The sequence below is a fragment of the Lithobates pipiens genome, unplaced genomic scaffold (assembly GCF_037356315.1).
Source record: "Lithobates pipiens isolate NorthernLeopardFrog02 unplaced genomic scaffold, aLitPip1_a1.2 Scaffold_13, whole genome shotgun sequence".
Taxonomy (NCBI): Eukaryota; Metazoa; Chordata; class Amphibia; order Anura; family Ranidae; genus Lithobates; species Lithobates pipiens.
This window is the reverse complement of record NW_027507718.1, coordinates 187,789,973-187,812,584: the sequence shown is the minus strand read 5'-3', so window position 1 is coordinate 187,812,584 and position 22,612 is coordinate 187,789,973. Positions and strand designations below refer to the sequence as shown.

The 22,612-nt window shown below is 41.0% G+C and overlaps 1 protein-coding gene across 2 annotated transcripts in view; it reads left to right on the top strand.

The window, feature by feature from the left end:
- Positions 1-3,623: 3,623 nt before the first annotated feature.
- The window catches only part of LOC143974510 (phospholipid-transporting ATPase IK-like), a 293,505-nt gene continuing 274,516 nt past the window's right edge, over positions 3,624-22,612 (top strand). The window contains exon 1 of one of the 2 annotated variants that reach the window (XM_077475984.1): positions 3,624-3,723. The gene's annotated coding sequence lies outside the window, so the exon portion shown is untranslated. The remainder of the gene's footprint in view (positions 3,724-22,612) is intronic. The other variant, XM_077475987.1, reaches the window with a different exon arrangement.

Here is a 22,612-nt window from a genome sequence, read left to right as displayed (position 1 = left end):
CTCTGCTGCCGACCTCCCTCTTATGCCTCCAGGGGGAGTGTGAGTGACAGGACTAAAGCTCCTTCGTTGCTGACGCCGCTTCTTTCCGACCCTCCGTCCGTCCTCTTCGTCCCCTCATATAACGCCTTTCTGTCCTCTGACCTCCACGTCTTCTTCCGCCATCACTTCACCCTCCATGGAGCGAACATGTCTTCACAAAACTCCTGCGCCGACCTGTTCCAGCTCCTCCATTCCTTCGCTATTTCCACTGCCAGCTCCGAACGAATCTTGACCCAAAGGTAATGCTAAACAGTTCTGCAGCCATTCTTCTACGCCCTCTGCTTCTGCTCTCTCTAAAAGCTGACGTACCAGAGTCTTCATGCTATCAAGGGATCCTCTGCTGTATTATAGCTCTTTTGCTGAAGCTCTTCTGATGATTCTTCTCTGTCGACTGGCTAAATTCCAGTCAGAGGGGTTTTATAAATAGCCCTCCAAACAGCTTCCAGAAGGTTCCAAGGTCACCTTAACTAACCTATCACCTTCTGCCCTCCCACTGTCTGAATAAATATATATATATTTTTTTATTTTTAATAGCTGACGCCAATGTCCTATGAGGCAAGGGGGTGCCAAATTGGTCTGCCCCCTTTTACCTCACAATCTCTTGAATTATTGTGCATCTTGTGAGCTGCTATGGGTTAGCTGCTTAACTGGTTGCCAGCACCATAAAGCCTGGTACACACAATGAGATTATCGGATGAATGATCGTCTGTTTTTCTTTTTATTTGCATGCTAGTCTAATACCGAAAATGATGAGGTTACTAAACTTATGAAAATTCCTGTATGACAGAATAAAAATTCAGAAGTGATATAATGTATTACATTGTATTTGTATTGTATTTTTGAATGGCAACTGTACTAATTAACCACTAGTTGACCAGCCGCCATCATTCTATGGCAGCAGGCCGGCTCTCCTGCGCAAATCCCTGTAGCTGTACATCGGCCCTCTAAACAGCTATAGCAGGCGCTCCGCCAGAGGTGCCCACTGCATGGCGTGGAATCTGTTGCACTTGGCCGGTGGGCACCATATCTGCCAACCACGCGTGATTGCAGGCATTGAGAGCCAGAATGGGCATATGTGTGTGTAAACACACACATCCCCATTCTGTCAGGAGAGGAGAGACAGATCGTCTGTTCCTACTGTTCCCCACAGTTACAACACGCATGAGGGAACACATTTAACCCCTTGATCGCCCCTAGGGTTAACTCCTTCCCTGCCAGTGGCATTTATACAGTAATCAGTGCAATTTTATGCCACTGATCACTGTATAAATGTCAATGGTCCCAAAAATGTGTCAAAAGTGTCTGATCTGTCCGCCACAATGCCACAGTCCCAATAAAAATCAAAGGTCGTCACCATTACTAGTATGAAAGCGGTATCTTTCATACGATTTTCTGATCATGTGTTTGGACCTTTATGCACTCTCATACAAATATAAATAATAAATATGAAAAGTCTTGGGTTGCCTTGTGCTTCAAAAATAAATGTCTCTTTCAGCCTTTGTGTACTTGTGTGAATCCCTTCTTTCTTGTTATCTCGAAAAGTCAAGAAAATTGACCTTAAACAATTGACACTATAATCATGTATAGTCAAACAGTGCTTTTGATCACTCCTGCTTAGTCTCCTTTTTATTCAGTGAAGATTCAATCCTATGACATGCGCCATGTGCATATTTCAAACACTTCTTTAATGCAGGGAGTTTGATTTACTAAAGAGTTTGATTTACTAAAGACAAATATAGTAATTCACTTCATATGTTAACTGAGCAGAACAAAGAGTGGAAGAGGACTTAAAGGGTCAGAACCACTTATATTGGTCATTTTGGATAATCATTTAGAAGGATACTAAAAGCTGGCAAAGAAAGGTACCAGATGGGGGCTCATCTGGTGAAGGTGGTGCGCATTGCACATAGATAAATACTGTTAAAGGCACTGTGGTATTTTTTTAATTTGAGTAGAAAACAGAAGCTGTGATGATACAGAAGCTTGTTCAATTAAGCTTTGACCAAAAAAAAGTAAAAATCTGGAAGCTGATTGGTTTCTTTGCAGAGCTGCACCAGATTTTGCACTCTCCCGTTTCAGTAAATCAACCCTATGTGTCCATGCAGAGGTCATATATATATAGACACTCTGAACACAAATAAGGTTCAGTATCAAAAATCAAACATCAGGCTGGTTATTGGTAAATTAACCCAATATATTGTCACGGGTTGCAGTAAATAGGTCAATCACAGGTCATTCACAGTTCACTAGACAATATATTCGCTAGGCTACAGCAGCATAGAATGGAGTTCTATGTGCCTAAGTTGGAGTAAACCTGGTAATCCACAAAATCAGAAATAATGGCATTATAAAACAGTAACAGCAATAACAATCAATACTGTGATAACTCCTCTGTAAACAGTAGGCTCTGTAAACTAGCTAGCATTGGGGCCCAGTCTTTATGATGGTGCACATGAGCACAGTCCCAGTAAAGTCTGCATGCAGTAAATAATGGTGCTAGTTAGATAGTCGGTTCTTATTTGCTCATTCACTGCCAGCAGCAACAGGTTAATGGCTGCAGTTTCCTCTCACCAGTCCTAACAATATAGCAACAGGGCTCCTGACGTTCAGTTGTCAACTCACATTTGGATCTACCTGGAGCGACTCTGTTCCTTAGCACACAGGAGCAGTCATGTGCACAGCTCAGCCTCGTGACAACAAAGAGGAAATCCCTCGATATTCAGTCTATGAAAATACATCTCTCTCTCCTTATACCTGACTTGCATTGGAAAATGTAGTCCAATAGTCCACTTACTGACAAAGTAAACTTTCTTTCTAAAACTTCATCGCCCATGAGTCAATGTTGCCAACCATCAAGTCTCATCAATAGCTCCTTCTGCTTGTCAGCACCCCCTTGTAGATGGAGGTGAAGTAGTGTTAACCCATTCAGCTGAAATTTAATTGGGAGCACAGAGGGCACTGCAGCAGTGTTCTAAAGCACTCTGTTTATAACCAAGCACCTGGCTACACTACAGGTCCTTGTCTTCTGGTAACCCTGAATGTGGAAAGCCTTTGCACTGGTCAAGTAGTGTATGTTCATGTATGCCCTGCATACATTGCCTTGGTGTTGGTGTTGGCTTACCATAAGAAAAACAGTAGCAATCAAATGAGCACATTCATTGAGGATAATTGAGACTTTACCTGAGAAAATTTGACTTGGGAATGTCTGTACAAGTCAGTTGTTATCTGCAAACTAACTACTATTTCCTGGCCCAACTGCTATAAGTTAAGCTAAGCGATAAACATTGCATGTCTACGGGTACATTACACAATGGAAATTATCATTTTTTTTCTTTATCTTTAAAGCATTTAGTTTACAAATATTATTTAAACATGTGTAATAAGGACACCCAAAACAAGTATTTTCAGAACTCCAGAGGTTAAACAGTTATTGGTAGCTCCAGTTACTGCACTTTCATAGCTAGTGGCTTAGGACACTGCCTGCTTGAAAGACCTGGGTTGATCATAGATCAGATTACTCTTTTTGAGGACAATGAAGGGTTTTTAATGTAACGCCTACATTCCAAGTCCTCCTTCTTTGTGTGGGATTTACATGGTAATCATTACTGGTGCTGCTAACTTTTATGTAAGCCTGAATAATCTTTTGTCATTTTGGCACTGTGAACTGCGCAATAACCAACTCTGGTAAGTTTGATTCTTTTTTTTCTATAATTATACTGTGTAACTAGTACAAATCAACTTGTACTACTAGTAATAACAGTATTAATAATTTCTTTTTAATTATTTTCAGTATTATGTTTAATGTTTAGAACTATAAAAATTCACTTTGGGACAAACAGAAAAAAACAAACATATTGTATTCAAAGAAAATTAATACTTATGTATTAAAAATAATTTAAAGCTTTAATTTATTGTTTTTATAAAGTTTTATTAAGTTTATGATATATACAAGTAGAATAAACTGTAAACAATCTGCCTTGTACTGAATTGTACCTGGGCCCAGTTAAGATTGCGTTATGCTTTGCAATTTTATTACGACTCGTAGGGTTATTATTTATTAAATTAATATAGTCTTTAACAGGCATAGAATTTGATTTTACAAATAATAATGATGTGGCTTTCATATTGGTTTTGGCACTGCAAATTTCTTTTTGAAAGCTGAACACCAGGCAAATACACAAACATGCAGCTCTGTAATTATTACCATATCATTAATATGTACAAATCCAGTACTATAGCAGTGCTCCTGTCAGCCCATTTAAAACATGACCGGCATTTATATGTTTCATCATAGAAGGGATAGAAGGATGACACTTAGTGAATACAGTTCTGAAGGAAGGCGGTGGTCCTAGTAGATATTATGAGCATGCACCCTACACCCAGATCCACACTGCATGAGTCACACTCCCCGAGAAGTTCAAACTCACCATAAAACAGTAAATCACAAGCCTTGAAATAATCAGAAGGAAGTCATCCAAGATATAGATCTGGTTAGGGCTGCAAATCCCTCCATTAATAGACAATCATAGAAAAAGATTCCACATAGCGTGATGCCATTTACCGCTTTTAATGCAAAACCCAACCCCCTAAAGATTGCACTTACAATCGCTCTGATTTCCCCTGGTTGTCTCTTGCTGACTGGGACACGCATGCATCACTTCCGGTCGTCCCTGATGCGTTTCGTCATTACAACTTCATCTGTGGGCATGACCCCACAACTCAAGGTCCTGGCTATTTATTGATCCTTCGCTCAGCCTGTTAACCTTTCCTGTGCTAGCCACTTCAACTCAAAGTGATGCACACTATTATTACTGTTACTAGCGGTGATATCCTCACACATAGGCAACAGATAAACCTACTGAAGCGATTGGATCTCAAACATATTACCAGTACTCAGTAAATTTTCTAACTAATGATTCCAAGTGTTCAATAACCACCTAAAACAAATTTAGACTAAAATGAATCATTAAATACTAATACATCATCATTCTATATATACATAATTAAATGTTAATAAATTACATGGACCCAAATGAATCATACAAGCAAGATTAAATCAACAAACTTATTACTCCAACCTAGTATTAAATAAACATTGCTGGTAATAAGTGGGAGTTGGAAAAGAAGAGGGATTTTAACGGTGCAAGAATATTAACAAATTTATAATATAATCAAAAAGAAATGATGGTTTTACAATTTTATTAAATTCAAAGTTAACATGTTATATATAAACATTATCAAAGAGTCAAACAAAATGGTGGTCAGAAAACGCACGTTTCAGGTATATGTAGTATTGCACATTAGCCCGACATGTTTCGCTGACTTGTTTCTTCAGGGCATATGCAAACTGGACCACGAGTATTGTGATAAACTGTACATTTATAAGAGACAAGAACAAATAAAAACAAAAAAATGTAAACAAAATCATCAATTTACCTAGTAAGGGAAGCACAGTGTCTGCCAGAAAAAACAAAACGAAAAAAAAGGGAAGAACCGGACTTACCCCGCGATGAAGTCAGACCCACGACAACCACCAAATGAGCCCTCAGTTAACAAAATCCCCTAAGGGCGAACCTCTCTGATGCAGTCACAAAGGACAGAGGGACCAGGCTGGAGAAATAATCCAAAATAAAAATAAAAAATGAAAATAAAAATAAATATAATTACAAAAATCGATATACTGTGACAAAATCCCAGCTGTGTAAATGAAAACACCTGTGGATAAAGGAGCATTATAGCTGGCAGAAAAAAAATGAGGATAAAAAATAAATAAATAAATAATATTAAACTATATCTACTTACTTTAAAAAATGTATAAACGGAGCTTGGGGTGGAGGGAAACCAGAAAACAGCCTGCAGGGATGGTAATTGCAGGGTATATGTCTGGTGAAAATAATATATGAAAAAAATATAATTAAGAAAAAAGAAAAAGGAAAGAATTATTTTAATCTTCAATTAAATTTTTATAATATTAAACAAGAGAATAAGGGAGAAAATGTACTGGAGAAAGTAAAAAATATATATAATTTAAAACATAAACTTTTCTTTCTCCAGTAAATTTTCTCCTTTACGCTCTTGTTTAATATTATAAAAATTTAATTGAAGATTAAAGTAATTCTTTCCTTTTTCTTTTTTCTTAATTATATTTTTTCATATATTATTTTCACCAGACATATACCCTGCAATTACCATCCCTGCAGGCTGTTTTCCCTCCACCCAAAGCTCCGTTTATACATTTTTTAAGTAAGTAGATATAGTTTAATATTATTTATTTATTTATTTATTTTTATTTTTATCTTCATTTTTTCTGTGAGCTATAATGCTCTTTTATCCACAGCTGTTTTCATTTACACAGCTGGGATTTTGTCTCGGTATATTGGTTTTTGTAATTATATTTATTTTTATTTTCAATTTTTATTTTGATTTTGGATTATTTCTCCAGCCTGGTCCCCCTGTCCTCTGTGACTGCATCAGAGATTTCCCCCCTCAGGGGATTTTGTTAACTGCGGGCTCATTTGGTGGTTGTAGTGGGTCAGACTTCATCGCGGGGTAAGTCCGCTTCCTCCCTTTTTTTTTTTTTCCTGGCAGACACTGTGCCCCCCTTACTAGGTAAATTAATGATTTTGTTTACAATTTTTAGTATTTATTTGTTCTTGTCTCTTATAAATGTACAGTTTATCACGATACTCGTGATCCAGTTTGCACATCCCCTGAAGATGCAAGTCAGCGAAACATGTCGGGCTAATGTGCAATACTACATATACCTGAAACAATGAGCTTTTTCTGACCACCATTTTGTTTGACTCTCTGTGATAATATTTATATAGAACTTTTTAACTTTGAATTTCATAAAATTGTAAAACCATAATTTCTTTTTGATTATATTATAAATTTGTGAATATTCTTGCACCATTAAAATCCCTCTTCTTTTCCAACTCCCACTTGTTTTCATATCTTTTGGGATGAGGTGCTTATCACTCTGGGTGTTTCGCCAATCATCGGACTAAAAATACAGATACTATTGCTGGTAATACAGTATATGCATTAACCACTAAGCGTCTGCGCTATAGCTGAAAGATGGCTACAGCGTAGACTCCAATTGCCGGTAGGGCGTTTATTTCCCCTCTGCACACCGCTGCGGGTGCGCAGAGGAGAAATTCTGTGTTGGCTGTGTCTTTTGGACACAGCCAATCACAGATCGCGCTAAATGGCCAATCACAGCGGCCATTTAGCACTCGATCTGAGTGTCCAATGAGAGATGATTTCATATATTAACATATGAGACCATCTCTCATCGCCGGCTCTCCCTCCTCACACAGAGACAGCGTGTGAGGAGGAAGAGTGAACGGCTGCAGCGTCAAGGTGAAAAAAAAGGGAAAATAAAGTGCCCAGAGCCACCTGTCAGTGCCACCTGTCCCTAGTGCCATCTGTCCCCAGTGCCACTAATTTGGAATTCCCTATTGTTTGAAGTGGAGGTGAATCTCTCCAGACCTCCCATTGGTCTAGTGACTTCTCTACATGCTCTACACTTCCTGCACGCAAAGAAACCATCTCTATCCCAAAAGGATGGTGATCTGGTAGGCGGGTCCAATACTTTTTCACCACCTTATCCCTAAAACTAGGTGCCTTTGTATAGATACATTTTGGGGAAATTGGAAGTACAGGTTTTAGTGTTTTATCCAAAAGTACTACATGCCAATGTGCCTCAAATATTGATTCTACTTCTTTGTATTGCGTGTGAAAACCAGAAATAAAACCCCAATCCTGGCTGTCATTATTCCCACAAGGTACTACATCACTTAAGCAGTTTTTACGGGGTAGTGCCAGCACTTCCTCTACAACTGTATCCAAATACTGTGGACTATATCCTTTATCCACAAATCTTCCTTCCACTGCTTCTAACTGTGCAATTAAATCATTGGTAGTATAACAGTTTCTTTTAACCCTCATGATTTGGCCTTTAGGAATATTCTTAAGCCAGAGGGGATGGTGTCCACTCTGCAAGGGTAGGTAGCTATTACGGTCAGTAGGTTTGAAGAACACTTTTGTCTCCAGCCTATTGTTATGTCTATACACATTAAAGGGGTTGTAAAGGTTTGTATTTTTTCACCTTCAAGGTGAAAAAACATCCGACAATACCGGCCCCCTCAGCACCCCTGTTTTACTTACCTGAGCCCATTCACCTGCTGTGCTCGCCCTCAATCTCCTCTTCGCCGCACAGCCTGGCCATTGATTAGCTAGAGTGGATGGATTGAAAGCAGCGCAGCCATTGGCTCACACTGCTGTCAATCGCATCCAATGACGCTGCACACCGGGGCGGGGCCGAGTGATAGAGTGAGTGGCTATAGAAGCTGACTGTATCACGGGAGTGCGCCTGCAAGAACTAACCACCATGCAAGAGAGCTTGCATGAATGTGCTTAGTTCTTGCGGGGAGGAGCCGAGACAACCGCAGATGGACCACCAGAAGACCAGGTTTGGACCCAATCTGTGCAAAACGAGCTGCACAGTGGAGGTAAGTATAACATGTTTGGTTTAAAAAAAAAATGTACCTTTACAACCCCTTTAACATCCAAGAAGTTAATTTCATCTTTGCTCCACTAACTTGTTAATTTGATATTGTTTTTATTAGTATTTAGGTGCTCAATAAACTGTTGAAGCAAAACTTCTGATCCTGCCCATATAAAAAGCAGATCATCAATATACTGCCTGTAAAACATCAATTCATCTCTCCTTACTCCAAAAATAGACTTGTCCTCCCATTCCCCCATAAAGAGATTTGCAATACTGGGCGCAAATTTCACACCCATAGCAACGCCTCTCTTCTGGGAGATAAAATTGGCATTGTAACAGAATGAGCGAGACAAAAATTGAATGCCTTTCGTAAGAAAACCTTCTGAGTATAAGGGAGGTAATCTCTTTGGCTTACGGCCCAATTAAGGGTCAATAAAGCATCTTCATGCTGAATAGCTATATATAGAGATGACACATCTGCGGTCACTAAATATATCTCACTTCTTCCTGCTAATTCGAATTCTGCAGAAGATTTTTTAGTATCTTTAAGATAAGATTTACAGATCCTATGCCATTGACAATAAGTCTGGCAGGGGGGTTTTGGGGATCTTTATGTATTTTTGGGAGGGTATATATAGTAGGTAAGGAGAGATGAATTGATGTTTTGCAGATGGTATATTAAACAGTGTTAAACAGGATCACGCTATGTGTAATCTTTCTTTTCTATGATTGCCTATTCATTGAGTGATTTGCAGCCCTAACCTTGGGTGACTTCCTTCTGATTATTTCAAGGCTTGTGATTCACTGTTTTCTGGTGAGTTTGAACCCCTCGGGAGTGTGACTTATGCAGTGTGGATCTGGGTGTAGGGTGCACGCTCATAATATCTACTAGGACCACCGCCTTCCTTCAGAACTGTATTCACTAAGTGTTGTCCCTCTATCCCTTATATGTTTAAACATATAAATGCAAGTCATGTTTTAAATAGACTGACAGGAGTGCTGCTATAGTATTGGATTTATACAGTGTTTCAGGACCGGATTCTATGCTATCTTTACAATGTTTTATTTTTCATAGTAGCTGCTATTGTTTACAATTAATGTAGAGTTGTTTGTGTATATTGTACAACACTATTCATTGATTGTTATAGGTAGACTGTTTATAATTTTAATAGCAAAAAAGCACTGAATGGTGCAAATAGGCCATTAAATACACTGAGTTTAATATATATTTAAATGTATTTTTTAAATGCAAGTATAAGTACATGGTTTCGACCTAGTATCAGCCTCTTGCACTCCATATACAGCACTGCAGAGCTTGAGTGCGAGAGGAAGAAGCAATACAAGGAGCCGATTGGTTCATGTGATTACAAGAAGCATGCTGATAAGGGAGAAAGCAGAGTGACAGGGAGAAGATCTCATCCCTGAGCTGTTTCTCCTTTCACTGTTTAGCCGCAGGCTAGGGAGGGTCGAGGATTACCTCGGCTCAGAGGAGGTGGGTTGAATGATGCTGACTATCAGACTGACAACATCTAGCTGCAGAAAAAAAAGTATTGCAAGGAAAATGTCTGAACTGATAGTGACTATTGCAGAAAAAGATAGTTTTGTTATTTTTATCTTTTAATGGGTTATTTATTTTGACCTTTTTATTTTTGGCTGGAGTTCTACATTAAAACTGAGCCCAAGGAAAACAGCTAAATACACAGTTGAAATACTGTGCTGTCAACTGTGCTATCTGCCAAAATATTTTTAATTCTACAAATAGGGCGGAGCAGTCAGCAGCTCTCTGCTCATGGAGCCCTGAGAACCGAGCGATCAGTGATCTTTGATCACTCTGTTCTCAGTCCTAAACCCCATACATACTATTAGATTTTCTGCAGATTTTTGTCTTCAGATTTACCAAAACCATGTAGTGCAAGGGCCTGCCTGAATGCATACAAATTGAAACTCTTAAGGTTTGACCTCATATTATATGGTTTTGGTAAATCTGAAGACAAAAATCTGCAGAAAATCTAGTTTATGGGGTTTTGGAGCTGATGGAGAACAGAAGCAAAATTGGACCAATGCTGCATCCACCTAGGTAAGTATGATTCTTGAAAAAAAACAATGCTGAACTTCTCTTTTAACTTGATTTCGGGACAGATTTAGGTCGGCCATAGACAGTTTGATTCAGCAGGAACCAGGCAAAATTCGAACCATGTTTGGGCAGGCTGAATATACTAAGTTGATCGATCGATCAACTTGGGGACAATCAGCATACCAGATTTTTCATGTGAATATCTCAAGCTGGGGGGGGGGGGGGCAGCTTAAGCTGGAGGGATTCTCCTGTCGACACTGTCTGTATTGATGGAAGAATCAATACAGACAGTGGTTGCATAAAGAAATTTGCTCCGTATATGCCTGGCTTTAGACACTCAAGCTAGTTTTATGTGAAAATATATCCTAGTTTTAAGGGAATACACATTTGCATTAAATGCTGTTTTAATGCGTGTTCAGAGTTAAGCTTTAAGATGATTAAAATTGTAGTCTAAAAAATGTAGAAGGCTTGGAATTTTTTTAAAGCTTAACTGCAGCATTTATTATGAAATGAGCTTTCAGCTTACAAAAACTGTACGTTAAAAATGAAGAAGGTTTGGATTTTTTTATAGCCTACATTTTTTTTATAGTTGGAAAGAGGTAAAATCTTTTTTTATGTGACCCCATTGGCAAGGGTTTTCTTCACCCTTAAGAAGGATCGCAACACACATACAGCAAAATACAGCTTCTGCCCTGACAGGTTGTGAGAAATCTCCCTGATAGGTAGACAGTTGGCAATAAAAACACCTAAAAAACAAGGGTTGGATGGAGTTGGGCTTAGATTGAATTTTACATTTTACATCGAAAAAACAAGCTTTCTGCAAATTAACATTGTATTCTTTTCTAAGAGATAACCGACTTTCCGAATATCATTTTATTTAACCTTGTAACGGTTAGACAATTTAGATCTATTTTGGTGTACTTTATAGCCGTTTCTGGGTAGTAGAAGAGAAAGGGGATAACTTTTTTTTAGTACTGCATAGGCAGAGTGTTACTGGAGGGTTCCAAAGATATTCTGTGGCCTGTTTCTCATTGGTCATTGCTGGATGCAGAAGACTTTTCCTGGCAAAACAGGAGTTTACAGGTGGAAAAAAATAAAGGGGACTGCTTTTGTGTTTCAGGTGTACAGTGTGTGGTATGTTAGACTGGTTTCTTTAATCACTTTAGCCCCGGAAAGTTTTACGCACTTCCTGACCAGGCCATTTTTTGCGATACAGAAAAACAAGGAAAAGGCGCCTCTAAGTGTAGAATTAAAAGCTGTTTAATTTCCCCAAAAAGGGTTAAAAACACTTCCATGATATGTAGACTGGCAGAGCATATCATTAATATCCATGTAGGTGGTCCGACATGAATGCAGTGGCCACTGGCATATACCAGTTCTTTAGGCTGTGTGTGTCCAGTAGCAGGGAGGTCCAGGGGATGCCAACGGGAAAACCAGCAGGGAGCTCCAAGAGAACTGAGAGGCCAGCCCACAATCACAGTCTCAAAACACCAGGATCCCAGAAGTGATGTCAGCGGCAGGAGACAATAACCAGCAACCAGCGTGGACCACAAACAGGAAGCAAAACAGGAAGCAGTCATCAAAGAGGGACGCGTTTTGGAACATCTCATTGGTTCCTTTATCAACCTGATGACTGTGTGTGTATGGGACTAATTTACACTACCTGGGCGGACCTTAGGGGCGGGGATATGTAAATGGCGCATTATCACAATATAAAGGTATATGACAGGAGGAAAAACAGAAACAAAATCCCTATCCAAACAAAAAAATATATGATTTCATACAGAACAACAACCAATAAGCGACATTTAAAAATAAAAATAAACATAAAATGAAAATGAGAATCAATATTTTTACACAATCTTCAATAATGCTTAAGACTATGCATATATATAAGACTGAAGGGGAGGGAGTAGTGAAAAAAGAAAAAAAAAAGGAGGGGCAAAAGAAGAAAGGGAATAATGGGGGCAAAGAGAAAATATTTTGAAAAATATCTAGAGAAAAAATATTTAATTTTTTTTTTTTAAATATATATCTAAGGCAAAAAATATGTATAAATATATTAACTAAATATATATAAAAAAATATATATATATATGTATATATATATATATATATATAAATATATATATATATATGTATATATATATATATATATATATAATATATATATATATATATATATATATATATATATATATATATATATATATATATACCAAAATGGTTAAAATTATTTAAAAATATTTACCATATTTAAAATAATATACTAATAGAAAATCATATACTAATAAAAAATCCTGCACAAATATATTAGGAAAGGAGGAATCTAGAGAATGGCAATAATTTCAAAGTCCTTGTTCAACCCTCCAGGGGCAAGAACATTTAAAGTAAAAATCCAAAACATTTCTCTATGACAGAGTTTTCTGAAACGTTCGGCTGAGGGGAGGTTCTTTGGCATTGTCTCAATGACCCAGACCCTTAAACCATCTGTAGATTTTTGATGGTACTTGAGGAAATGCCTAGGAACACTGTGATTATCTAATCCACCGGAGATGAAACGGCGATACTCGCCGAAATGCTTGCGAAGTGGCCTAATGGTAGTATTACCAGTGGCTTGTCACAATATGTCGACCAGTTTCTTTAGCCACTTGCCCAATCCCTCCAGTCCTACATTAGAGATGGCACCCATTTGCTGGAATTGCTTTCTCCCTACTCTTGGGAGCCCAGTTATCTCTGGGTCTCCCTAGACGTCCAATCGTTGTATACTTCCATACCGCACGATGTTGGATTGAGCGCCATACAATCCTTTTTGTGTCAGGACCCTATGCTGAACCCCAGGCAAGCCTCCTTTATTGTTGAGGCTACCTCTTTCTGTCTCACTCACAATTATTTTAAATTCGATAACAATTTTTTTCTTCAAGTGAATGGGACTGCTATGGGGGCAAATTTTGCACCTTCATATGCCAATCTTACTATGGGGCATTGGGAATCCTTGCACATATGGAATAACAATCCTTTTCTCTCCCACATTGTGTTCTATGGTCGTTCCATAGATGATGTGATTATTATTTGGGATGGCAGTGCATCTTCAGTCTTAGATTTTGTTACACATTGTAACAATAATAATATGGGCTTACAGTTTACCTCTGTTCTGGATAAAGATAAGTTAGCTTTCCTTGATTTGGAATTATTTTCTGTTGGCAAAGATATTCATGCCACGAATTTTACCAAACCTACTGCAGGGAACTCATTCTTCCACTATAAAAGTTGTCATCATCCCCAATGGCTCAACAATATACCTAAGAGCCAATTTTGCAGACTGAAAAAGAATTGTACTAGAATTGATGATTACGATAATCAGAGTAAAGCCGCGTACACACGGGCGGACTGTATGGCCTACTTAGTCCGTCATACAATCCGACGGACAGTCCGTCATACTTTCGAATGAATGGACTAGACCCCCGGAGCTGTGCAATAAAGTATTTTATCTCGTGTGTTGTGTTTTTTTTTGTACTTTTATTTTACAGGGGAATGGGTAGGGGTACATTGTACCTCATACTCATTCACATAGGGTGGGGGGCCGGTATCCGGGGGCCCCCTTATTAAAGGGGGCTCCCGGATTCCGATAAGCCCCCCGCCCGCAGACCCCGACAACCAACGGCCAGGGTTGTCGGGAAGAGGCCCTTGTCCTCATCAACATGGGGACAAGGTGCTTTGGGGTGGAGGGGCCGCGCGGCCCCCCCTTCCCCAAGGCACCCCCCCATGTTGAGGGCACGCGGCCTGGTACGGCTCAGGAGGGGGGGCGCTCGCTCGCTCGCCCCCCTTTCCTGGCCGGCCGGGTAGCGTGCTCGGACAAGGGTCTGTTGTGGACTTGGGGGGGACCCCCACGCCGATTTTTTTCGGCGTTGGGGTTCCCCTTTAAGTCCATACCAGGCGGCGGGGCCAGCGACGTCTCCTTCGCGGGCCCCGCCTACCTGGATACCTGCTCGAAATGAGCGGACTTTTCTCCGGGCGGGAAAAGTCTGCTCATTTCATAAGTAAGGCGGACTGGCATACACAAGGGCGGATTGTCCGCCGAAATGCGAGTACGACGGACAGTATTTAGAAAAATCCGAAATACTTAGACTGCATGCTGAAAAAGTCCGCTGAAGCCCACACACGAGCGGACTGTCCGCTGAAATGTGTTTCGGCGGACTAAGTAGGCCATACAGTCCGCCCGTGTGTACGCGGCATTAGACTTTAAAAGCAAAATTCCTTGATAAAGGGTTCCTAGTAAATCTTGTGGAAACAGCATGTTCTCAATACAAAAATACAACTCCCTCTTCATATACCTCTATCCGTGGTAGTAAAAATCTTAATGATTTACGCTTCATGACTCAATTTCATTCCTGTCACAAACAGATGGAGAGTATCGTACGGAGACATTGGCCCTTGCTGCTTTAGGATGAGTATCTCCTTCCTGTTGTTCCCAATAGGCCAAAGTTTGCATACATAAAAGCACCTAATATTAAGAGCAAAGTGTCACCAAGTAAACTTAAAGAGGAACCTCCTCCCCCTGGTAGCTCTATTCCCACTTTTCTAGCTATCTCGGGTATGTACCAATGCCGCAAACCATTATGCAAAACCTGCCAGTTTGTGAGACATGGCCAGAAGGATTTTGTTGTAAAAGGAAAAACATACCCTATCAAGGGTTTTCACACATGCTCCACTGCCCATGTGGTATACTGTCTAACGTGTCCTTGCGGCCTGTTTTATGTAGGGAGAACCATTAGGCCACTTCGCAAGCGTTTCAGCGAGCATCGCTGTTTCATCTCCGGTGGATTAGATAATCACAGTGTTCCTAGGCATTTCCTCAAGTACCATCAAAAATCTACAGATGGTTTAAGGGTCTGGGTCATTGAGACAATGCCAAAGAACCTCCCCTCAGCCGAACGTTTCAGAAAACTGTCATAGAGAAATGTTTTGGATTTTTACTTTAAGACCCCTTTCACACCAGGGCGTTTTGCAGGTGCTATAGCGTTAGAAATAGCGCCTGCAAAACGCCCTGAAGAAGCTGCACCATTGTGTGTAGTGTGAAAGCCCCGAGGGCTTTCACACTACAGCGGTGCGCTGGCAGGACGTCAGAAAAAAGTCCTGCCAGCAGCTTCTTTGGAGCGGTGAAGGAGCGGTGTGTTTACCGCTCCTCCACCGCTGCTGCCCATTGAAATCAATGGGGCAGCGCTGTAATGCCGCCGGCAAAACGCCGCTAAAAATAGCGGCGTTTTACCGCCGACGCAAGGTGCGGTGTGGTGTGAAAGGGGTCTAAATGTTCTTGCCCCTGGAGGGTTGAATGAGGACTTTGAAACTAGTGCCATTCTCTAGATTCCTCCTTTCCTAATATATTTGTGCAGGATTTTTTATTAGTATATAATTTTCTATTAGTATATTATTTTAAATATGGTAAATATTTTTAAATAATTTTAACCATTTCGGTATATATATATCTTTTTATTTATTTATTTTTTTAAATATATTTAGTTAACATATTTATACATATTTTTTGCCTTAGATATATATAAAAAAAAATTTTTAAATATTTTTTCTCTAGATATTTTTCAAAATATTTTCTCTTTGCCCCCTTATTCCCTTTCTTCTTTTGCCCCTCCCCCTTCTTTTTCTTTCCCCTACTCCCTCCCCTTCAGTCTTATATATATGCCTAGTCTTAAGCATTATTGAAGATTGTGTAAAAATATTGATTCTCATTTTAATTTTATGTTTATTTTTATTTTTAAATGTCGCTTATTGGTTGTTGTTTTGTATGAAATCATATATTTTTTTTGTTTGGATAGGGATTTTGTTTCTGTTTTTTCTCCTGCCCTATACCTTTATATTGTGATAAAGCTCCATTTACATATTCCCGCCCCTAAGGTCCGCCCAGGTAGTGTAAATTAGTCCCATACACACACAGTCATCAGGTTGATAAAGGAACCAATGAGATGTTCCGAAACGCGTCCCTCTTTGATGACTGCTTCCTGTTTTGCTTCCTGTTTGTGGTCCACGCTGGTTGCTGGTTATTGTCTCCTGCCGCTGACATCACTTCTGGGATCCTGGTGTTTTGAGACTGTGATTGCGGGCTGGCCTCTCAGTTCTCTTGGAGCTCCCTGCTGGTTTTCCCGTTGGCATCCCCTGGACCTCCCTGCTACTGGACACACACAGCCTAAAGAACTGGTATATGCCAGTGGCCACTGCATTCATGTCGGACCACCTACATGGATATTAAAGAGGAAGTAAACCCTGATGGGTTTACTTCCTCTTTTTTTCCCTGCAAAGGTAAAGCATAATGGACTACTATGCATCGCATAGTAGCTCATTATGTGTCACTTACCTGACACAGGAGCCAGCGAAGTCGCCGCTGATCCCTGTAGTCCGCCGCATCCATCTTGCTGGTGGCGTCTCGCAGCTCCCACCAATGACAGCGGCGAAGCCGCGATGACGTCACTCCCGCGCATGCGCACGGGAGTCGCGTCTCGCAGCTCCGCCTCTGCCATTCAGCGAAGCCGCGATGACGTCACTCCCGCGCATGCGCACGGGAGTCGACAAATTAGGCAAATCCATTCTTGGATTTGCCGCATTTAGTGCGCCTGCGCACCGCGGTGCCCATTTTCGGGCAAATATCTCCTAAACCATATAGGCTTAGGAGATATTGCTTGGACCTACAGGTAAGCCTTAATCTAGGCTTACCTGTAGGTCAAAGTGGTTTGAAGGGGTTTACTTCCTCTTTAATGATATGCTCTGCCAGTCTACATATCATGGAAGTGTTTTTAACCCTTTTTGGGGAAATTAAACAGCTTTTAATTCTACACTTAGAGGCGCCTTTTCCTTGTTTTTCTGTTTCCTATTCAGAGATTGCTTCTCTCCATAAGTGCAGCCCCAAGTGTGGAAGATACCCTATTATAGACTTTCTGGTTCATAAAGACATCTGTTTTTGCTTGGTCCTGATGTTCAGAGCGCCCTTACAAACTGTATCTGCATTTTTTGCGATACGGTACTGCGTTGCTTTAACTGATAATTGCCTGGTCGTGCGGTGCTGTACCCAAATAAAATTGATGTCCTTTTTTCCCACAAATAGAGCTTTCTTTTAGTGGTATTTGATCACCTCTGCTGTTTTTATTTTTTGCGCTATAAACAAAAAAAGACTGACAATTTTGAATAAAAAACAAAAGGGGTTATTTACGAAAGGCAAATCCACTTTGCACTACAAGTGCAAACTACAACTGAAATTGCACTGAAAGTGCACTTGGAAGTGCAGTCGCTGTAAATCTGAGGGGTAGATCTGAAATGAGTGGAAGCTCTGCTGATTTTATCATCCAATCATGTGCAAGCTAAAATGCTGTTTTTTTATTTTCCTTGCATGTCCCCCTCGGATCTATAGCGACTGCACTTATAAGTGCACGTTCAGTGCAATTTCAAGTGCACTTTGCACTTGTAGTGCAAAGTGGATTTGCCTTTCGGAAATAACCCCCAATATTTTTAAATTTCTGCTATAAAACATTTCCAATTAAAAAATGTAACAAATCAAATTTCTTCATAAATTTAGACCAATATGTATTCTTCTACATATTTTTGTCAAAAAAAAAATCCCAATAAGCATATATTGATTGGTTTGCACAAAAGTTATCGTGTCTACAATTTATGGGATATTTTTATGGCATTTTCATTTTTACTAGTAATGGCAGCGATGAGAGATTTTTAGTGGGACTGCAACATTGCAGCGGACAAATTGGACACTAAGTGACACTTTTTGGGGACCAGTGACACCAATATTGTGATCAGTGCTAAAAAAAATGCACTGATCAAAGTATAAATTACACTGGCAGGATAGGGGTTAACACCATGGGTGAGCAAGGGGTTAAGTGTGTGCCTGGGAGGTGCTTACTAACTGTGGGGGGGAGGGTGGCAGATACACTGGAGCAAAAAAGGGATCGTGGTTCAGCTTAGCTTAGCTAAGCTTAGCTGAAAAACAAGATCTCTCCTTTGCTCCCTGACAGATCAGCAGTTTGCCTTGTTTACATAGGCACACTGCTGATCTGTCTATCCACAGAACGATTGATGGGTCGCGGCGGTGGCCATTGCGGCCACCGGACCGGCAGTCCCTACACTACTTGCATGAAATCACGTAAAGATACGTGATTTTGTGCAGCCAGGCCACCCTGCCGCAGTATATATATGGTGGACTGTCCGGAAAGTGGTCAAAAGGTTTATCAGCAAGACCATCCATAGCATCGTGTAAACCCCTTTACTGCCAAAAAGCTCACTGGCTTGTGTGGAGCACCATGCAATTGCTTATAATGTAATTTTACTCTGTCTTAAAAGTAGAGGAGGACCACCCTTGTGAAATAGATTCTCTTAAAGAGGAACTGCAGTCTGCTCACATAATTTGGAATAAAAACATCTTTGCCATTCTGAAGCTTCCCTCCAACCACTTTGCATATTATTTTATATATACTGTGAGACTGTACTTGCCAAATATGCTGCAGAAATCTCCCTCCACGGAGTCTGACTGCATCCATTTTAACTGTGGGTAGCTGAAGCTGCTGCCTGTTCACTTCTTGGATTGACACAGACACATAGAGGTACACCTCCAGCTCTGCAGCTCTCATTGGCCCTCGTATAACTCACCCCCCTCCCTTTCTGGCAAACTGAAACAGCTGTGCATGATGTCATAAGCCTAGGCTTTTTACCAGACAAGAAACAGGATGTGGGCTGTATAAGGTATTTATACAGTAATATTTTATAAATTTAAAACAACAAGGGCAGAACATTTATTAGATGGAAAGATGAAAACAATGACTGAAGGTTTGCTTTAAGAACTAGTTCTGGCCAGCTCAGTAGATTGTTTTAAGAAAAAATGTGGATTCCAAAATGCTCAAAATGTAACTGGGTATAAACATTTATAGATAATAACACTACAGATTGTTCATCCAGGAAATATCCGATTGCTTTGAGAAATTGGATCATGCTTTATAGGGATTACCCAGCTGTGGGTAAAGGATGGTGTATATGGAGGTTTTGTATTTACTTTTTGTATTGGTTGATCAAGGGTAGGCAACCTTTTAGAAATGGAGATCTACCTGGACAACATTGAAGAGATCAAAGATCATCGGGATGCAGGCCCCCCCCCCTTTTTTTAACCACTTGGGTACCGCGCTATTGCCGAATGACGGCATTAGCGCGGACCTAGATTTCCGGGACTACGTCTATTGACGTCGTCCCGGTTACGAGCGGCCTGCACGCCCCCTGAGGGGCGCGTGGCGCGCTCTGTGATCGGCGAGTCCGTGAGACTCGCCTGATCACCGATCCGTGTAAGGGGTCGATCCCGACCCCTTATCACGTGATCAGCTGTCAGCCAATGACAGCTGATCATGTGATAGAACGGAGCCGGTAATCGGCTATTATTCCTCCTCGCGCTGACATCGCGAGGAGAAAAAAAAAAAGCCGATCACCGGCGGCCGTGATCGGGACATCAGTCCCGATCACGGCCAGCAATGCAAGGCACCACATGCCACCTGCCAGTGCCCACCTGCCTCCCGCAGTGCCATCCTGAAGTATAACTAAAAGTAAAAGTAAGTGCCCCCCGTCTGTGCCCATAGTGCCCACAGTGCCACCCACAGTGCCACCCACAGTGCCACCCCACAGTGCCACCTACAGTGCCACCCACAGTGCCACCCAATCTGCCTCAAAGGTGCTGCACCCCAGTGCCGCCCATCAGTGCCCAGCAGTGCCGCCCATCAGTGCCCAGCAGTGCCGCCCATCAGTGCCCAGCAGTGCCACCTATCAGAGCCACCTATCAGTGCCACCTATCAGTGCCCATCAGTCCCATCTATCTGTGGTACCTATCAGTGCCCATCCGTGCCACCCATCCGTGCCACTTATCCGTGCCACCCATCCGTGCCATCTTATCTGTGCCCATCTTTGCCCATCAGTGCCGCCTTATCTGTGCCCATCGGTGCCGCCTTATCTGTGCCTATTAGTGCCGCCTTAACTATGCCTATCAGTGCCCACCAGTGCAGCCTATCAGTGCCCACCAATGCAGCCTATCAGTGCCCACCAATGCAGCCCATCAGTGCCCACCAATGCAGCCTATCAGTGCCGCCTTATCAGCGCACTTCAATGAAGGAGAAAAATGACCCGTTTGCTAAATTTTATAACAAACTATTAAAACATGATTTTTTTTTTTTTTGCATCTTTTTTTGTTTGTTTAGCAAAAAATAAAACTCCGAGCTGTAACTAAATACCACCAAAAGAAAGCTCTATTTGTGGGAAAAAAATGATAAAAATTTCATTTGGGTACAGTGTTGTATGCCCGCGCAATTGTCATTCAAAGTGCATCAGCGCTGAAAGCTGAAAATTGGTCTGGGACTGAGGGGGGTTTAAGTGCCCAGTAAGCAAGTGGTTAAAGAGATTTCCTATCGAGCAACCCCAATTAAAAGTAAAGAGAGCATGAAGAAAACCTAGAAAAACGTACTAAAACTAACGTCATTTTAAAAATATAAACTTTGCCTACCTCAGTGAAAAACTCTGCATTCACTTTCATTCACACTTTTTTTCATGCCTGTTCATCCCCACAAATCTGATGCTGGAGTTCATCATGAAAACAGAACATATGGTACTGCAGGCTGATTTTCTTGACTAGTTTCAGGACTGGCTATCTGCTCTTATTTCTGCCCAGTGTAAGTAGTAGGTCAAGCAGCATACAGAGGTCATTAGGATGTAGGGCAATGTACAGAGGTCAGGAGTATGTAGGACAGCGTACAGAGGTCAGTGGTATGTAGGGCAGTGTGCAGAGGTCAGAAGTAGGTAGGGCAGCATACAGAGGTCAGTAGTATGCAAGACAGTGTACAGAAGTCAGTAGTATGCAGGGCAATGTACAGAGGTCAGTTGTATGCAGGGCAATGTACAGAGGTCAGGAGGGCTGGGTGTCAGCAGGGCATCAGGGGGACTGTGTGTCAGGAGGGCATCATAAGGGTCAGGAGGGCTGGGGCATTAGGAGGGCTGAGGTGTCAGGGGGCTGGGGTGGAGATCACAGATGTTTTTTAATGCAGAGTGGCGCAGGGAAGGAGCAGTTAAAAATCCTACATGACCTGGTATCAGCCCCTTGGATCGGGGATGAGTGCCAGTGGGTACCACCGCAGAAGAGAAAGAGCTCTGACATTGTAACAAAACATCCCACACTCCACTTGAGTGCTTTCGTCACATTATGCTTCCTCCCAGTCTGAATATAGATATCAGATATTCTAACCGCTAACAACAAACAAGACAATACACGTTTGGTTGCTGAACATGGACTGTTTTATTTGAGATGACACACAAATATACACAGCAGGCTGACAATACAAGCTTTAACCAGAAACCTAATAAACATGAACTAGTTTACTAATCATTTAGACTAGGTGACTCAAAGATATGATCTTTCAGGGTAGAATTGCCGTCTTCTAGCTCAAGGACTATACAATACACGTTATCATAAATATCAACACTTAACTCATTCATACAATAGCAGGGTTAATTAGCACAAACAGCAATTGGTGAAAGACTCTTAGAAGCCATACTAGACTTATTTACATTATAGCAGACAACAGACAGACAGGTGGCTGGAGTTGATGACATCAGCATCTTCTAACAGTATGTGTCCCAACAGTATGACTCTGTCATTATTTCTAATATGGCATATACAGGGTTCCCAGAGTATGTGTGTCTTGGAGGGACATGGACCTGAATCCAAAGTAACACCAACTCAAGGGTCCCCAGGCATACAGACTCTGGGAATCCTGTATATATTAGAAATAATGACTGATTCATACTTGGGACACATACTGTTAGAAGATGCTGATGTCATAAACTCCAGCCACCTGTCTGTCTGCTATAATGTAAATAATTCTAGTATGGCTTCTAAGAGTCTTTCACCAATTGCTGTTCATGCTAATTAAGTGCACTGAACACTGGAA